Raw genomic sequence first — 19,255 nt, forward strand, 5'->3', positions numbered from 1 at the left:
AACTAGCCACTTTTGACCTGCTCACAGATTAATAATGCAGAGTAGCCTAAAGACATGCACCCAAAGAATCCAGCGAGGTACGCCCCCTTGTAAAAGTTCATAAAAATTTGCACTAAATAAAAAGGCCCACATCTCTGGAACCATATGGTGGATTAAAAAGGAAAAAGAATGAATCAAGAAAGCAGCGGGATAAAAAAAAAGAGCAAAATCTGGGCACTTTTGAAATGGTGACAAATCCTCTTTAGTTATTGAGTAGTTATTTACAGCTTGTCTGATTTTTCACATCTGTTAAATATTCTTTTAGTCTTGGACCTTTTTTTAAAAGTGCAGTTTTGGCGCTGTTTATTTCCTCTTGCACCCAAATGTATAAAATGTAAGGACTGCGGAGCCTCTGTGTGAACTGTGGCATCAGTGCCATCTGAAGCAATATTACAGAACCATTGCTTCAATGGGAGAATAACTTCTTATTATGGTACCATAAGGAGCATGAGCAATGCCATCATTACACCAACGAATGACACAACATGGCACCTTGTGGGCAAGGACTTGTTCCTTCCACTGCTATGTCTTACTAAAAACAAAACAGTCATATCCTAATCTGGAAAAATGAGTGAGCTATTGTTACTTACAACTAGGATAAAATTTATAATAAATTATATTTTTTCTTTTTGTTATGTGTCTTGACATCCATTGCACCTTTGATGCTGACGCTTTTGATCTTGCTGAATGTTGTTAGTTCAGATACCAGTTTATTATATATGTGAACTGTTCATGTACAATGTAATAACCATTACAATCTCGCCCTCTTCTGACGTTCTGTCAGGACTGAATAATTCAAAATGTACTGCTGGGGTTGTAATGAATCCAAGTCAGTGGAAATATATCTTAACAAACATGGTGAAATCCCAGCTCTAAAATCCAAAGAACAAGAACAGGGACACAACGTACATGGCAAGAAGCCGAAATGTACTGTTTTTTTTCATCTGGCTACAGCATTGTGTGCTAACAGCATGACATCACCATATATATCACAGGAGAGCAACATTCTGCTTTATACGCAGTGGTAATCGTAGTTCTCACTTAGCAGTAATCACTAATGATCTTAAAGGGAATCTGTCAGTAAACAGACCCCTTTAACAAAGAGCATCTATAAGATCTATAAGAGTCTTTTATGTTGCGTTCAGAAGCGTGCACTGTATTCTAATTGCTATGTCTTCCTGCCTGATTGGACTTTTACTGTTAGGGTTTGCAACATGGCAATTTATTGCCAAATTTTCCCAAACTGTCTCATACATCTGAATAGGGATCTCAGAAATCTGTGCACATGCTGCAGAAGCAATGTCATTCGGGTGTATAGAATATGTTCTCATCGGCAGGAAATTCTTACACATATGAACATGACTTTACATTTTCAAAGTCAATTACTGTATGTCACCACTTTTAGCTGATCCTTAAGCTTTATTTATGTAGGAATTACTGCTTCCTTTGATTTTATGTATATACTGTATATATATAGAAAAAAGAAAAAGAGCAGCACAAGCAAACAACTTGTAAATGGCTGGGTGCCCGTCCTCAGGTAAATACCAAACCTTCTTACATATGAAAAAAATAGTAGAAACAGCACTCCAAAAATAGATGATGTATTAGCTCAGCAAGAGCTGTGGCAACGTTTCGGCTGAATACAGCCTTTTTCAAGCTTGAAAAAGGCTGTATTCAGCCGAAACATTGCCACAGCTCTTGCTGAGCTAATAAATCATCTATTTTTGGAGTGCTGTTTCTACTATTTTTTTTTAATATATATATATATATGTATGTGCATATATATATATATATATATATATATATATATATATGTATATCTACATCTCCTACCTATCTATCTATCTGGCAGTATCTATCTATATAGATATATACAGTACAGACCAAAAGTTTGGACACACCTTCTCATTTAAAGATTTTTCTGTATTTTCATGACTTTGAAAATTGTACACTCACCCTGAAGGCATCAAAACTATGAATTAACACATGTGGAATTATATACTTAACAAAAAAGTGTGAAACAACTGAAAATATGTCTTATATTCTAGGTTCTTCAAAGTAGCCACCTTTTGCTTTGATGACTGCTTTGCACACTCTTGGCATTCTCTTGATGAGCTTCAAGAGGTAGTCACCGGAAATGGTCTTCCAACAATCTTGAAGGAGTTCCCAGAGATGCTTAGCACTTGTTGGCCCTTTTGCCTTCACTCTCTGGTCCAGCTCACCCCAAACCATCTCGATTGGGTTCAGGTCTGGTGACTGTGGAGGCCAGGTCATCTGGCGTAGCACCCCATCACTCTCCTTCTTGGTCAAATAGCCCTTACATAGCCTGGAGGTGTGTTTGGGGTCATTGTCCTGTTGAAAAATAAATGATGGTCCAACTAAACGCAAACCGGATGGAATAGCATGCCGCTGCAAGATGCTGTGGTAGCCATGCTGGTTCAGTATGCCTTCAATTTTGAATAAATTCCCAACAGTGTCACCAGCAAAGCACCCCCACACCATCACACCTTCTCCCTCCTCCATTCTTCACAGTGGGAACCAGGCATGTAGAGTCCATCCGTTCACCTTTTGGACTCATCAGACCAAAGCACAGATTTCCACTGGTTTAATGTCCATTCCTTGTGTTCTTTAGCCCAAACAAGTCTCTTGTGCTTGTTGCCTGTCCTTAGCAGTGGTTTCCTAGCAGCTATTTTACCATGAAGGCCTGCTGCACAAAGTCTCCTCTTAACAGTTGTTGAAGAGATGTGTCTGCTGCTAGAACTCTGTGTGGCATAGACCTGGTCTCTAATCTGAGCTGCTGTTAACCTGTGATTTCTGAGGCTGGTGACTCGGATAAACTTATCCTCAGAAGCAGAGGTGACTCTTGGTCTTCCTTTCCTGGGACGGTCCTCATGTGAGCCAGTTTCTTTGTAGCGCTTGATGGTTTTTGCAACTGCACTTGGGGACACTTTCAAAGTTTGCCCAATTTTTTGCACTGACTGACCTTCATTTCTTAAAGTAATGATGGCCACTTGTTTTTCTTTACTTAGCTGCTTTTTTCTTGCCATAATACTAATTCTAACAGTCTATTCAGTAGGACTATCAGCTGTGTATCCACCAGACTTCTGCACAACACAACTGATGGTCCCAACCCAATTTATAAGACAAGAAATCCCACTTGTTAAACCTGACAGGGCACACCTGTGAAGTGAAAACCATTTCCAGTGACTACCTCTTGAAGCTCATCAAGAGAATGCCAAAAGTGTGCAAAGCAGTCATCAAAGCCAAAGGTGGCTACTTTGAAGAACCTAGAATATAAGACATATTTTCAGTTGTTTCACACTTTTTTGTTAAGTATATAATTCCACGTGTTAATTCATAGTTTTGATGCCTTCAGTGTGAATGTACAATTTTCATAGTCATGAAAATACAGAAAAATCTTTAAATGAGAAGGTGTGTCCAGCCTTTTGGTCTGTACTGTATGTATTATATAAAACATTATTTACATGCTCCGCTCTTGTTTTTAAAACGGACGAGATTAATGAACTCTTAGGACCTTAGGTGAAAAATTGCAGATGTGCACTAGCACATTGGCTAATGTTGGCCATTGTTGTGCCCGTGTGCAGTCTGTTGTGCACAGAGACTGACAATACAGTTGAGTGAACCTGGCCTAATGCTGGAGTGTGGGGGGAGGGAGAGGTTTGATCCTGGGAGACCCTGATATCTCCAGTGAAACTGCAGGAAATCCAGCTTTCTACAGGGCTCATTGAAATCAGTGTGTGACCATTATTTATAATGGATGCTGCTGGGGATCTGGAGTTACCAGTCCTTCTGAGCAATTGGCATTTTTTGGGGGGACTTTGTATTGTTACCAACTTACCATCCCAAATATTGTCCTTTTTTCTGCCAGTAAATAAACTCTTTATAATTACATTGTAGAAATAGCTAGATACAGTATAGATCTCTATATTCATCTACTGTTGGCACATTTAGTATGTTAGAATGACTGCAAATAACAGGCCATTATTTAATCCTCTAGTCTTGTCTCTCACAGTTCACAGCGGTCAATTGAGCATTGTGCTGCTTTCTGCTTCTGCTTATGTTTTGTATGACTGCACGCTGCGCAGAGATGCAGTTGAAGGATTAAAGAGTGTGTTGGTTTTATTCTTTTTCCATGGTTTATTTTTGCGAACATCTCCCAATTACAGAGAACATTTTATTGTGCATTTTACAAATAACAATTCTGACTTTTTATGTTCTTATAATTGTGCTATTAGCATACGATGCTGTTTGTAATCCATTAGGTAGAAGTCAATAGTCTTACAGGAATTAGAGGTAAATCCAAAGGCTAGCCTCAAGTTGCAAATTTTTTTGTATAGTGAACTAAACTCAGAACTTGTAATATACAGTGGGGAAAATAAGTATTTGATACACTGCCGATTTTGCAAGTTTTCCCATCTACAAAGAATGGAGACGTCTGTAATTGTTATCATAGGTACACTTCAACTGTGAGAGACAGAATCTAAGAAAAAATCCAGAAAATCACATTATATGATTTTTAGAAAATGAATTAGCATTTTATTGCATGAAATAAGTATGTGCTACAATAGAAAAACAGAACTTAGTATTTGGTAAAGAAACCTTTGTTTGGAATTACATAGGCCAGCCGTTTCCTGTAGTTCTTGACCACATTTGCACATATTGCAGCAGGGATTTTGACCCACTCCTCCATACAGATCTTCTCCAGATCAACATTGAGTTTCAGCTCCCTTTTTTCTATTGGGTTCAGGTTTGGGGACTGGCTAGGCCACTCCAGGACCTTGAATTGCTTCTTACAGAGCCATTCAGTTGCCCTGGCTGTGTGTTTCGGGTCATTGTCATGAAGGAAGACCCAGCCACGACCCATCTTCAATGCTCTTACTGAGGAAAGGAGGTTGTTGACCAAAACCCTGTGATACATGACCCCAACCATCTTCCCTTCAATACACTGCAATCGTCCTGTCCCCTTTGCAGAAAAGCACCCCCGAAGTATGATGTTTCCCACACCATGCTTCACAGTTGGGACGGTGTTCTTGAGGTTGTAGTCATCCTTCTTCTTCCTCCAAATACGGCGAGTGGAGTTGATACCAAAAAGTTCTATTTTGGTCTCATCTAACCACATGACCGTCTCCCATGCCTCCTCTGGCTCATCCATCATCCATATGGTCATTGGCGAACTTCAAACGGGCCTAGACATATGCTGTCGTGAGCAGGGGGACCTTGCGTGCCCTGCAGGATTTTATTCCATGACGGCATAGTGTGTAACTAACGGTAATGTTTGAGACTGTGGTCCCAGCTCTCTTCAGATCATTGACCAGGTCCTCCCATGTAGTTCTGGGCTGATTCCTTACCTTTTTCAGAATCACCCTTACTCCATGAGGCAAGATCTTGCATGGAGCCCCAGACCGAGGAAGATTGACAGTCACCTTGTGTTTCTTCCATTTTCTAATAATTGCACCAAGAGTTTTAGCCTTTTCAACAAGCTGCTTGCCTATTGTCCTGTGGTCCATCCCAGCCTTGTGCAGGTCTACAATTTTGCCTCAGATGTCCTTAGACTTTTTGGTCTTGGTCATGGTGGAGAGGTTGGAGTGTGATTGAATGTGTGGACAGGTGTTTTTTATACAAGTAATGAGTTCAAACAGGTGCAATTAATAAAGGTTATGAGTGCAGAGTAGGAGGGCTTCAGAAAACTAACAGGTCTGTGAGAGACAGAATTCTTGCTGGTTGGTAGGTGATCAAATACTTATTTCACACAATAAAATGGAATTTAATTATTTAAAAATCATACAATGTGATTTTCTGGATTTCTTTTTAGATTCTGTCTCTCACAGTTGAAGTGTACCTAAGATAAAAATTGCAGACCTCTCCATTCTTTGTAGGTGGGAAAAGTTGCAAAATCAGTAGTGTACTTATTTTCCCCACTGTACAAGAAGATAGTGCTGTCCCTGTTCCTGCAGTCTAATTGGTAGATATATCCCATGCTTACTGTGAATTTGTGGTAGGATCAACACTCCTAAGCATGGGAATGTAGGAAATAGAAGTAGTATAAAATGACTCCTTGATATCTGCCATCCGACGTCTTATTCCCGAGAAACCTATGTTTTTTTCTAATATGTAAATGTTAAGATCTTTGGACAAGACATTCATCTCCCTGAGAATGTGACCCCAGAGCTTATTTTAAATTAAAGGAAGCATTGCCAGAATGAGACATGTAATGACAGACAGTCTGGTCTCCTGAAGTACATGTCTCACACTGGTAACACCGTCTTTCCTTTAAAATAAGTTCTGGAGGCAGATTCTCAGGGAGAATGTAGGTCATAGGAAGCCGAATAAAATGATACCTGATATCTGATGTCTTATTCCCAAGAAATCAATGTTACTCTTAATATATAAATGAGCTGTTAGGCCACGTGCACATATTGAGTATTTGGTGAGTTTTTACCTCAGTATTTGTAAGCCAAAACCAGAAATGGGAAAGTCAGAGGGAAAGTCTAATAAAAACACGTCACCACTTCTGTATTTTTTACTCACTCCTGGTTTTGGCTTACAAATACTGAGGTAAAAAAATCACCAAATACTCAACATGTGCACATGGCCTAACAGCTCATTTATATATTAAGAAAAACATTGATTTCTTGCGAATAAGACATCAGATATCAGGTATCATTTTATTCAGCTTCCTATGACAAACATGCCTATAGACGGTTTAGGTGCATTGCTCCTACTGACAGATTCCCTTTAATCCCAATGGTATAAGTACTATAAGCAGACTGTTAAGGGAGGGCAATAACCCTTCACGGTTGACCAAGTGAGTGTCAAATTATTAAATTATTATGTTGATTGCAATCCACAGAAAACCAAACGGAAACAATGTTCTGTATTGGGAGGATTCAAAGAATCTCTGATCCCTTTTATTTTGCTTAGCATTTTATATTGTTTTGAGTATATCAAATAGCCAATCAACTCTACAGCCATACTACAATACTATAGGCTAACTGATGTTAGTATAATTATTACTGAAAACACATATATGGTCATATTATCATTGTTAGTTTGAAGCACTATGGAAATTTTACAAGGTCAAACCTGGCCTAAACAAGTTAGATAACAGTGTCTGACAAAATGTTCTCTTGAGAAAAGGTTAGAGTGAGATAAGTTCTATGGGAAGAGAAAGAAAGAATGTATGCTATGCAAGGAGTGATAATAACATGATTTTAAAGCGAGTAGACAAAATGGAGTTGCTCTAGCATGAGTATCAATATGTCCTTTACAAGACCATGTGATAGCTCTGGGACCTTTTGATCATTCCAATTTGGTCTTGAAACCATTGGTGGTGGTAATGGGTGGTGAAAAACACTAGACTGATGCGGTCTCCACAAGTGCTCTAAAATAGGCAATATAGACAAAACGCTCCTGGTACTCTTATCCAGTCCTGGTTGTTGTGTTGGGGTCACGCAATACCTGAAAGGGGTCGTATTACTGTCTGTGCTATTGAGCCAGCATACTCTGTGCATGCCACTCCAAACATTTTATTTATTCTGTTGTTTTTTTTTTTCTTAATTAGCTATTCAGGAGATGCCCTTTATTATTTTATGCTATTTTAATATTAAGGCTGAATTCAGACATCCGAATACGAATCATGATTTCATGGACTGGCCGCTGGTCTCCTTACCCGAACTTAGCAGCCTCTTGACCGTAAATAACGTCCATATTCAGACCTTAAAACCCAGACAGCTGAATTCAGCCTAATTATGGCATATAATTTATGCGGGGCTGTTGAGTTCGGGACAAGGAACCTGCAGCCAGTCCAGAAATCATGGTATGTACTTGAACCGTGAAACTCAGATATCTGAATTCATCCTAAGGGCCCAGTCAGACGGCCGTATAAAACGGACCGAGATTGGAGCGCAGTGCACGGACTAGCCCGCGGGTCTCCAGACCCAAACGTCACACCTGCATAGAAATACTTGAAGCTGTCACGCTCAGGTCCGGAGAGCTGCCGGCCAGTCCGTGCTCTAGGAGCATAGCATTTCTTAAAAAAAATACAAAACACATTCAGGAGGGAAGCGATAGACAAGCACTTGAACCTGTTTCATTTTCTAGGAAGAAAAGAACTAAAAGTCAATGAGGGAAATTTATGAAAATGTCTAAAAAAGTGACTATCTTTGTTGCCTAGAGGAACCAATCACAGCAAAGCTTACATTTCATATTCTCCTCCTGTAAAATGAAAGCTATGCTCTGATTAGTTGCTTTGGGCAACAAATATACCGTTTCTCTTTTAGACAGCTTCATAAATCTTTTGCATTGTACCTTCTCACTATTTTGCTGATTGCCCTTAGCCTTTGGTTCTGTGGCATCTGTGCAAATCACTGGGATGCATCACTACCAGATGATTATATCACGTGTATATTACCAAACTATTTGCATAAATTGTGAATTTTAGGAAGCCGGCAATAATAAAAGTGAAAATATATATTGGGGCCTTAGCAATACGTTAGCTCTTATTAGGGTGCGTGCACACGGTCAGGAATGGTTGCAGATTGGACGCAGCGCACTTGCCCTGTGTGCAATCCGCCTCGGCCAGATGTTAGAGCATAATGGATGGGATTTCAAGAAATCCAATGCACACTATGCGTCTGTGTGCTCTTGCGGATCACCCTCGTAGACGGACATGCGGCGCGTCTTCACAGACCGCAGCATGCTAATTTCTCTTGCGGAGACTAGCAAGAGAAATTCTATCAGTGCAATGTATAGGATGGGGTGAGTCCGCATAATGCGGATTCATCTGAGTGCAGCGCTTTGGACGCAGCATAAAGTATACTGCGTTCAAAGCGCTGCCAGAAAGGATCGTGTGCACATACCCTTAGGAACTCTCTCTCAGGCCTTTAAGAGGATTTGAAGTTTAGTGGAAAAATATTGTTAATATGGGAGTCCCTTTAATACAAATATGATTCAATCGAGAGGAATGACCACCAAGTGCATAAAATAGTGTGACACCAGCTGCTTTCTTATGCCGACCGGCAACTGAATAATTGCCTCCGGCAAGCCTATTGTATGTTTGAGGATAGTGCAACGGAAAATGTCTCCTTACTTAAAAGGTTAGTAATATTTCTTGTAAAAATGTGGATTTTCAATTCTCAGAATATGTACTGTGTTTATACAAGGTTTTATGTTTCTATCTGAATAATGAAGATTAGAGAAAATGTAAATAGAAAGACCCCGGAGGACCATCAGTGACTGCCGACTGTGTAAGCAAACTCATTATATCTGACAAAAATGTGCTTATCCATAATTGGAACGTTTTCATGTTTACTTTGCAAACAAGGAGAAAAATGAATTGAACGTCCCTATAAATTACTAATTTTATAAAATGGAGTATATTCCTAGACCAACTGCTTCTTGTGGCGGCTTAAAAGACATGTATCACTAATATTTTTGTTAGTTTAAACTAAATAATAATATAGAACATGTTCCTTTTCTAGCTCTTCTAACATTCTGATTTTAGGTTGCTTTTGTTTTCTGTAAATGATGATGGAGCGGCCATCTTGCCTGAACAGCTGTTAACAGCACTCACACATTTACTTTACAGCAGCCACGTGCGTCATAAGAGCCTACAAACTGGAGATGTCTAATATGTCTATAGGAAAGTGTTGTGGGCATGCTCTGTTACCTGTGCAGAGGTCATCGTGCAGGGAGGTGACCTAACCAAATTACCTGTTGTGAATGGAAGATAATGTGCTCTTTCTCCATATAAATGATTATGTTTATTAAAACACTCCTTGTGTTGTGAGGTGACTACTGAAAAGTGATCATTCATTATATAACACCGTAAGTCTATTATGAGGTTAAGTGGCCAGATTTCACAATTTTTTGTAATATAGATAATGGTACAGAAAATAAAAAAAAAAACTCCAAAAATCCCTAAAATATTTTTCACATAAAAATGTGATTTGAATAATATAGGTCGCTTTCTAATAGCACATTTCTTTTAACAATGTACTCCTCTAAAAAAAATACATAAAAAGTTATATGCTCCCACTTCGGGCTATACCTGAGGCAATGTAACATTGCCAAGGTCATCGTCAGCCTCCGCTGCTTATTTGCAACTCATAGTTATCATTCCAAGCTGAAATTAACAAGGACATGAAATAAAAAAGGATATCATACCATGCTGGAGCAGATCATGCACATAATTGATGTACATCAGCAGCCTCGTGTACACCATCTCTACTCTTTTTGACCTATTTTTTTTAGATAAACTGGCACCTAGTAAAATATTTTATTTTATTCTGATGACATTTGTTGATTTGTGTTCCTTAAAAAGCAGTAAAGTGTTATTTACTGCAGAGCAAAGGTGGAGAATGGAGACCTAAGCCAGAATAGAATGTGTGTAAGGCCACAGCCCCACTATCAGTATTTGGTCAGTATTTTCCTCAGTATTTGTAAGCCAAAACCAGGAGTGGGTGATAAATGCAGAATTGGTGACTTGTTTCTATTATACCTTTTCTCTGATTGTTCCTCACCTGGTTTTGGCTCCCACTCCTGAGACAAAATACTGACCGAATACTGACCAAATACTGATAGTGGGGCTGTAGCCTTAATCGGTAAGTTCAGGACCTTCAACTCTCAGCCAGAAAAGAGAGTTGTTACAGAGTATCTTTCTGTCTCTCCAGAACCCAACACATTAATGCATTACAATGGTCAGTCAATTAATTCATTTGGATAAGTGTAATGCTTCATTTCTCCTGTGGTGGAGCTGCAAACATTAGCTGTCAGATCTTGCAACAACTTACAACAGATCACTAGGTGCCCCAGCAGTGGCCTATCCTTTAAACCAAGGGTCCGCAACCCGTAGCTTGGGAGCCACATGTGGCTAGCGGTCTCATGAATTGTGGCTCGTGGATGTCTGCCAGCTTGGTGCATTAGCTTGAGGTCTATCAAATAGGTATGAAGAGCACATCTCAAAATGGTGGATTTTGTGAGTAGCCCTGCACAGAAGAGCAGGTCTGGATGCACCTATACTGGTCTTAGGGGTTTAGAGATAATTTAAGTGTGGTACGCTGAAGACAGGATGACTATCTGTCAGGAGATGCTTGAAGGTGAATACCACAATGTGTTGGGAGTGCTTGATGGGAGAATACGGAATGGGGGTATTGTGGGAACCCATGGATCTTGGTATGCTGCTTTTCTGTGGAAAAGCTTTGGTTTTCATTATACCCATAATAGGGGCTTTGCTTACCACTACTGTGAGGGGGGCAGGAGCTGGATGTGGCCACTGACCCTCTCTCAGCTGAATGTGGCTCTCAAGGTCAGAAAGGTTGGAGACCACTGCTTTAAACAGTTAAAACACGAAACCCCTTTAAACCCTATTTCCTGAGTCTTTTTTGGGCCTTAAATATTACTATATAATAGTATTCCAATCTTAGCCATTCACATCTGAGAAAGGATTATCTATGTGTGACAGTCATAAGTGGTCAGGAAGATTATACGTATAAACAGCAGTGGTACAATGAATGACTCTATAGTGTGTCCCCACTATAGCTACTGTGTATAGAATCATATTCCCATATTGGGCATGAATGGCTGTGATGGAATTACCCTTTTGAGGCCCTAGATTTTTTTGTTTTTCATCATCGCATTTCAATAACCATAGTTTTTAATTTTATGCTGATGCAGATGTACTGTAATTATTCCTTTTTACCCACAATATATACAGCGAAGGAAATGAGTATTGAACACATCACCAGTTTTCTAAGCAAATATATTTCTAAAGGTGCTATTGACATGAAATTCTCACCAGATGTCTGTAACAACCCATACAATCCACACTGGGAAAGAAATCAAACCATAGATATCCATAAATAAAGTGTAATAATGAGAAATGACACAGGGGAAAAGTATTGAACACTCTTACTGAAATGTATTTAATACATCGTACAAAAGTCTCTGTTGGTGATCACAGCTTGAAGACGCCTCCTGTATGGAGAAACTAGTCACCTGTATTGCTCAGATGTGATTTTTGACCCATTCTTGCACACAAATACTCATCAAATCCTGAAGGTCCCGTGGGCTCCTTCCATGAACTCTGAGCTTTAGTTCCTTCCATAAATTTTCTATTGGATTCAGGTCCGGTGATTGGCTGGGCCATTCTAGCAGCTTTATTTTCTTTTTCTGAAACCAATTCAGAGTTTCTTAGACTGTGTGTTTGGGATCATTGTCTTGCTGAAATGTCCACCCTTGTTTCATCTTCATCATCCTAGTAGATGGCAGCAGATTTTTTATCAAGAATATCTTGGTACATTTGTCCATTCATCCTTCCTTCAATCATATGAAGTTTGTCAGTGCCATATGCTGAAAAATAGCCCCACACCATGATGTTCCCTCCACCAACTTCACTGATGGTATAGTGTTTTGGGGGTGATATGCAGTGTCTTTTAGACTGTAAACATGGTGTGTATTACTGCATCCAAAGAGTTACATTTTGGTCCCATTTGACCACACTATATTTTGACAGTATTTCACAGGCTTGTCTAAGGCTGTGTGCCCACGATGAGTTTTTTAAGCGTTTCCGCAGCGGCAAAAACAGGCAGAAACGCTTAAAAAACGCATGGTAGAAGGCCTGCCATGTTCCCCAATGATAATCTGCATGTGCTGTGCACATGCTGCGGAGATTTCCGCTGTGGATTATCATTGCGGAAAAAAACGCAGCACTACCAATTATTTTGCGGAAGTGCTGCGTTTTTGCCGCCATTGACTTGCATTAGATCGCATGGATTACGCATCACTGTATATGTAGATGAGCATTCCATGCGTTCTAATGTGCGGATGGTACCCAGGTCTAGAGAAGAGGAGACTCTCCTCCGGACCCAGGTACCATAACAAACTGTGGGCAGGTGTGTGTGTGTGGGCAGGTGTGTGTGTGTGTGTGTGGGCAGGTGTGTGTGTGGGCAGGTGTGTGTGTGTGTGTGGGCAGGTGTGTGTGTGTGGGCAGGTGTGTGTGTGTGGGCAGGTGTGTGTGGGCAGGTGTGTGTGTGTGGGCAGATGTGTGTGTGTATATGTGTGTATGTGTGTGTATGTGTGTGTGTGTGGGCAGGTGTGTGTGTGTGTGGGCAGGTGTGTGTGTGTGGGCAGTTGTATGTGTGTGCGTGCATGTGTGTGTGGGCAGATGTGTGTGTATGTGTGTGTGTGTGTGGGCAGGTGTGTGTGTGTGGGGGCAGGTGTGTGTGTGTGGGGGCAGATGTGTGTGAGCAGATGTGTGTGTGTGGGCAGATGTGTGTTTGGGCAGATGTGTGTGTGTGTGTGTGTGGGCAGATGTGTGTGTGGGCAGATGTGTGTGTGGGCAGATGTGTGTGTGTGTGGGCAGGTGTGTGTGTGTGTGGTCAGATGTGTGTGTATGTGTGTGGGCAGGTGTGTGTGTGGGGGCAGGTGTGTGTGTGTGTGGGCAGATGTGTGTGGGCAGATGTGTGTGTGTGGGCAGATGTGTGTTTGGGCAGATGTGTGTGTGTGTGTGTGTGGGCAGATGTGTGTGTGGGCAGATGTGTGTGTGGGCAGATGTGTGTGTATGTGGGCAGATGTGTGTGTGTGGGCAGATGTGTGTGTGTGTGGGCAGATGTGTGTGTGTGTGGACAGATGTGTGTGTGGGCAGATGTGTGTGTGTGTGTGATGTCTGTCTGTATGTGTGTGTGTGTGTGATGTCTGTCTGTTTGTGTGTGTGTGGGCAGATGTCATTGTGTGATGTCTGTTTGTATGTATTTTTGTGTTTCAAATGTGTTTATGCGTGTGTGGGCAGATGTCATTGTGTGATGTCTGTTTGTATGTATTTTTGTGTTTCAAATGTGTTTATGCGTGTCTGTATATGTTTGTGTGTGTGCGTGACTGCATGCGGCCTCCTGCTGAGTATAGTTGGCGCCGTGTGGGCTCCTGCTGTCTCTGGGGGGGCGCCGTGCGGCCACCCGCTGTGTATAGATGGCTACGAGCGGCCCCCCGCTGTGTATAGATGGCGCCGTGCGGCCCCCCGCTGTGTATAGATTGCGCCGTGCGGCCCCCCGCTGTGTATTGATGGTGCCGTGCGGCCCCCCGCTGTGTATTGATGGCGCCGTGCGGCCCCCCGCTGTGTATAGATGGCTACGTGCGCCCCCCCTGCTGAGTATAGATGGCGCAGTGCGGCCTCCTGCTGTCTCTGGGGGGGGAGCGCCGTGCGGCCTCCTGCTGTCTCTGGGGGGGCGCCATGCGGCCTCCCGCTGTGTAGAGATGGCTACGTGTGGCCCCCCGCTGTGTATAGATGGCTACGTGCGGCACCCCGCTGAGTATAGATGGCGCCGTGCGGCCTCCTGCTGTCTCTGGGGGGGGAGCGCCATGCGGCCTCCTGCTGTCTCTGGGGGGGCGCCATGCGGCCCCCCGCTGTGTATAGATGGCTACGTGCGGCCCCCCGTTGTGTATAGATGGCTACGTGCGGCCCCCCGCTGAGTATAGATGGCGCCGTGCTGCCTCCTGCTGTCTCTGGGGGGGGCGCCGTGTGGCCTCCTACTGTCTCTGGGGGGCGCCATGCGGCCTCCCGCTGTGTATAGATGGCTACGTGCGGCCTCCCGCTGAGTATAGATGGCGCTGTGCGGCCTCCTGCTGTCTCTGGGGGGGCGCCGTGCGGCATCTATACTCAGCAGGAGGCCGCACGTAGCCATCTATACACGTATACTCAGCAGGAGGCCGCACGTAGCCATCTATACGGTGCCATCTATACACAGCGGGAGGCCGCACGTAGCCATCTATACACAGCGGGAGGCCGCACGTAGCCATCTATACACAGCGGGAGGCCGCACGTAGCCATCTATACACAGCGGAAGGCCGTACGTAGCCATCTATACACAGTGGGAGGCCGCACATAGCCATCTATACACAGCGGGAGGCCGCACGTAGCCATCTATACACAGCGGGAGGCCGCACGTAGCCATCTATACACAGCGGAAGGCCGTACGTAGCCATCTATACACAGTGGGAGGCCGCACATAGCCATCTATACACAGCGGGAGGCTGCACGTAGCCATCTATACACAGCGGGAGGCCGCACGTAGCCATCTATACACAGCGGGAGGCCGCACGTAGCCATCTATACACAGCAGGAGGCCGCACGTAGCCATCTATACACAGCGGGAGGCTGCACGTAGCCATCTATACACAGCGGGAGGCCGCACGGCGCCATCTATACACAGCGGGAGGCCGCACGGCGCCATCTATACACAGCGGGAGTCTCAGTGCTTTGCAAGAGCAGTCAATAAATTCTGCTTGACTAATTCTGAGCACCATAAAGTCTGGTTCGCTTCTAACCTGCTGTCTTCATTTTCAGCTTGCTGAATTCTAACTCATTTACTGTCATTCGAGACGATGCTTTTGCTGGTCTCTTTCACCTTGAATACCTGTAAGTGCTCCACTTAATGTCATATTTTTGATTCTGTTCTTCTTCATCTTTTGGCATGTGCAATTGTATGAGCAAGTATTCATATGAATTTATGACCTACTTAAACCTTGGAGGACCTTAAATTTTATTCAATCAAATTTTTTTCCAGTTTAAAACTATGGGACATATATGTTCCTTGGTCCTCAAAGGGTTTTAAAAGGGGCTGCAAACATAAATACGAAAAAAATAATTCAATTAGTGCTTTTTGTGTTCATTTAATTTTTATTTGAAGTCCATTTTTTTTATATACCTTGAAATTAAGCCCTACCCCATGGAATGAAGCTCTACCTACACGACATCTGAGAGCTACATGGATCCCGCTTGTGAGGTGCCTGTCCATCACTACTATTCAGTTTTAGGGTCCACTCACTAAGCCATATATTCTCTCATGCAAGAGAATAGGGCCAATTATGCTAATGACACTCGGCTCAAACTCTGTCAGAGCTTCAACTGAGTGTGATCCAATTCTCTCGCAGCACAGATATGGAGAAGATGGAGAACTTAATTTCTCCATCTTCTCCATAGTCTCTGTGAGTGTTCATCGGACTGCACTTGGATGACATCCGAGTGCAGTCCAATGTTTTACATGCACCCATAGACTTGTATGGGTGCACATGGTCCGAATATCGAATGAGATTATTTTCTCATGCCAATAATCGCAGATCTGCACTGTCCCATAGTATAACATAGGGCCGAGTCCTATCCGATAAAACATCACATAGCATTCGGCCGTGTTTTATGACAGTGTGAGCGAGCCCTTAGAGTCAAGGAATATTTACATGCAGATGATGATATTACTCTCCCAGTGTATATTTTTTTAGGCGAGTTCATAGTAAATGCTTTGCCTTTTTGACATGTGATCAACTAAAGAACAAGAAAGATTTAGGACCTCCCCTATAGAGAAACGGAAAATAGTTTGGAGGACTTGCATGTCCTTTTTTATTTATTATGAGAAAATCATAAAAGATCCCGTTTTTTAACCATGCTGTGACTTTCTGCTGAGGGAGAGGGAGAGTGCTGCCCTATTCAGAGTCTGTAATAAGACCTGCTGACAAAAGTGTTGAAGATACAGTCTAATGTGAATTAACAATGAAAAAAAGTTAATTTCACAAATGGCTTGTATTTTTTTTAATACAAACTTTTTTTGTGTTTACAGCTCCTTTAAAGGGAATCTGTCATCAGGTTTTTGCCACCTAATCTGAGAGCAGCATAATGTAGGGTTAGAGGCACTGATTCCAGTAATGTGTCACTTACTGGGCTGCTTAGTGTTGTTTTGATAAAATCATTGATTTGTCAGAAGGTAATTATCACTAGATGACTAGTAAGTTCTGTAGGACCCCACCCCCATCACTGATCAGTAGATTTCTGTGTACACTGAGCATGGGCAGAAAGCTGCCAATCAGTGGTGTGGGTGGGGCTATACAGAGCACAGCATTCAGAGAGCTGCTAGATCTGCAGCAGATAAAACGGTGATTTTCTCAAAATGACAACAAGCAGCTGAAAAAGTGACACATCGCTGGAATCAGGGTATCTGCCCCTATATTGTGCTGCTCTCAGATGGGGCAGCACAATTAATATTGTGCCAAATTAATTTCCCGTGAACTATCACATGATCTATCACAGGGGATCATGTGACATGTCACGTGATAAATTAGGTGTGTGTGTGGGGGGGCCCACGCCTTCTAAACTGCCCGGGGCCCTTGCTACTCTTAATCCACCCCTGCAGGGGTGCCAATACTTTTGGCCACCACTGTAAGTATAGATTTCTTTTTTATTGTTTGACATTCTCTCGGGTCACACTATATAAATCCATGCTGTTTGCTTGGATTTATATAGTGTGACTAAGTTGACAAGCACTTTCCAACTGATGCTAAAATCGCTTGGAAAGCGATAGTCAACCTGCATGAGGAAATGCAAGTGAAGAAAGCTTCACTTCCGCATGTCCCTGGCAGGAAAACGCATGTAAAATCCGCATGTATAATCCGCATGTACAATCCGCATGTACAATGCGCATGCGTTTTTTTCTGCCAGGGAGATGCAGAAACGCTCAGGAAAAAATCCCGAGCATTTCTGCATCGTGGGTACATAGCCTAAATGTTATTGAGCCAACTTTAAACGCGCTTAAACATGCTTTTTGTCGAACAATGGAGTCTTGCGTACATGCCATGTACGTTGAGTGCATTACTTATAGTTTTCTTTGAAACAATTTTACCTGCTGATTCCAGGTCTTTCTGTAGCTCTCCACAGGTGGTCCCTGGCTCTTGGTTAATTCTTCTGATAATTCTTTTCACTCTGTCTGGAATCTTGTGGGGAGCACCTTGTCATGGTTGGTTTATGGTGAAATTCCACTGCCGGATTATGGCCCCAACAGTGCTCACTGGAACCTTCCGTAGTCTAGAATTTTTTCTGTAACCAATGCCATCAGTATGTTTTGCAACAATAAGGTTGCGAAGGTTTTACGCATCATGAGATATTTCCTGTGTGGCACCTTAGTAATGAGACACCTTTTTATAGGCCATCAGTTGAACCAGCTGGTATTATTTTTCACTAAGTGACAGGATTGTTTGCTAATTACTGATAGATTTCAGCTGGTGTCATAGCTTTTTGCACCCCTCTTTTTTCATTTGTTCAATACCTTTTCCCTGTGTAATTTCTCATTATTACACATAACTTAATTTATGGACATCTATAGTTTGATTCCTTTTCCTGTGTGGATTGGATGGATTGTTACCGATATCTGGTGAGAGTTTCATGACAATAGCACCTTTAGAAATATATTTACTTATAAAATTGGTGACGTGTTCAGTACTTATTTCACCCGCTGTATATATACAGTTATATGAAAAAGTTTGGGCACCCCTATTAATCTTAAGCTTAATGTTTTATAAAAATTGGTGTTTTTGCAACAGCTATTTCAGGTTGATATATGTAATAACTGTTGGACACAGTAATGTTTCTGCCTTGAAATGAGGTTTATTGTACTAACAGAAAATGTGCAATCTGCATTCAAACTAAATTTGACAGGTGCATAAGTATGGGCACCCTTATCATTTTCTTGTTTTAATATACTCCTACCTACTTTTTACTGACTTACTAAAGCACTTTTTTTGGTTTTGTAACCTCATTGAGCTTTGAACTTCATAGCCAGATGTATGCAATCATGAGAAAAGCTACTTAAAGTGGCCACTTGCAAGTTGCTCTCCTGTTTGAATCTCCTCTAAAGAGTGGCATCATGGGCTATTCAAAACAACTGTCAAATGATCTGAAAACAAAGATTATTCAACATAGTTGTTCAGGGGAAGGATACAAAAAGCTGTCTCAGAGATTTAACCTGTCAGTTTCCACTGTGAGGAACATAGTAAGGAAATGGAAGAACACAGGGACAGTTCGTGTTAAGGCCAGAAGTGGCAGGCCAAGAAAAACATCAGAAAGGCAGAGAAGAAGAATGGTGAGATCAGTCAAGGACAATCCTCAGACCACCTCCAGAGAGCTGCAGCATCAACTTGCTGCAGATGGTGTCACTGTGCATCTGTCAACTATACAACGCACTTTGCACAAGGAGAAGCTGTATGGGAGAGTGATGCGAAAGAAGCTGTTTCTGCAAGCACGCCACAAACAGAGTCGGCTGAGGTGTGAAAAGCACATTTGGAGAAGCCAATTTCTTTTTGGAAGAAGGTCCTGTGGACTGATGAAACCAAGATTGAGTTGTTTGGTCATACAAAAAGGCGTTATGCATAGCGGCAAAAA

General features: G+C 42.2%; 1 protein-coding gene across 3 annotated transcripts in view; it reads left to right on the forward strand.

The window, feature by feature from the left end:
* The window catches only part of AGAP2 (ArfGAP with GTPase domain, ankyrin repeat and PH domain 2), a 404,081-nt gene that overhangs the window by 174,187 nt on the left and 210,639 nt on the right, over positions 1-19,255 (forward strand). The gene's annotated exons all lie outside the window — the stretch shown is intronic.

This window comes from Phyllobates terribilis, unplaced genomic scaffold, assembly GCF_046119375.1.
Source record: "Phyllobates terribilis strain yellow unplaced genomic scaffold, ASM4611937v1 Scaffold_2__4_contigs__length_985480577, whole genome shotgun sequence".
NCBI classification, from domain to species: Eukaryota; Metazoa; Chordata; class Amphibia; order Anura; family Dendrobatidae; genus Phyllobates; species Phyllobates terribilis.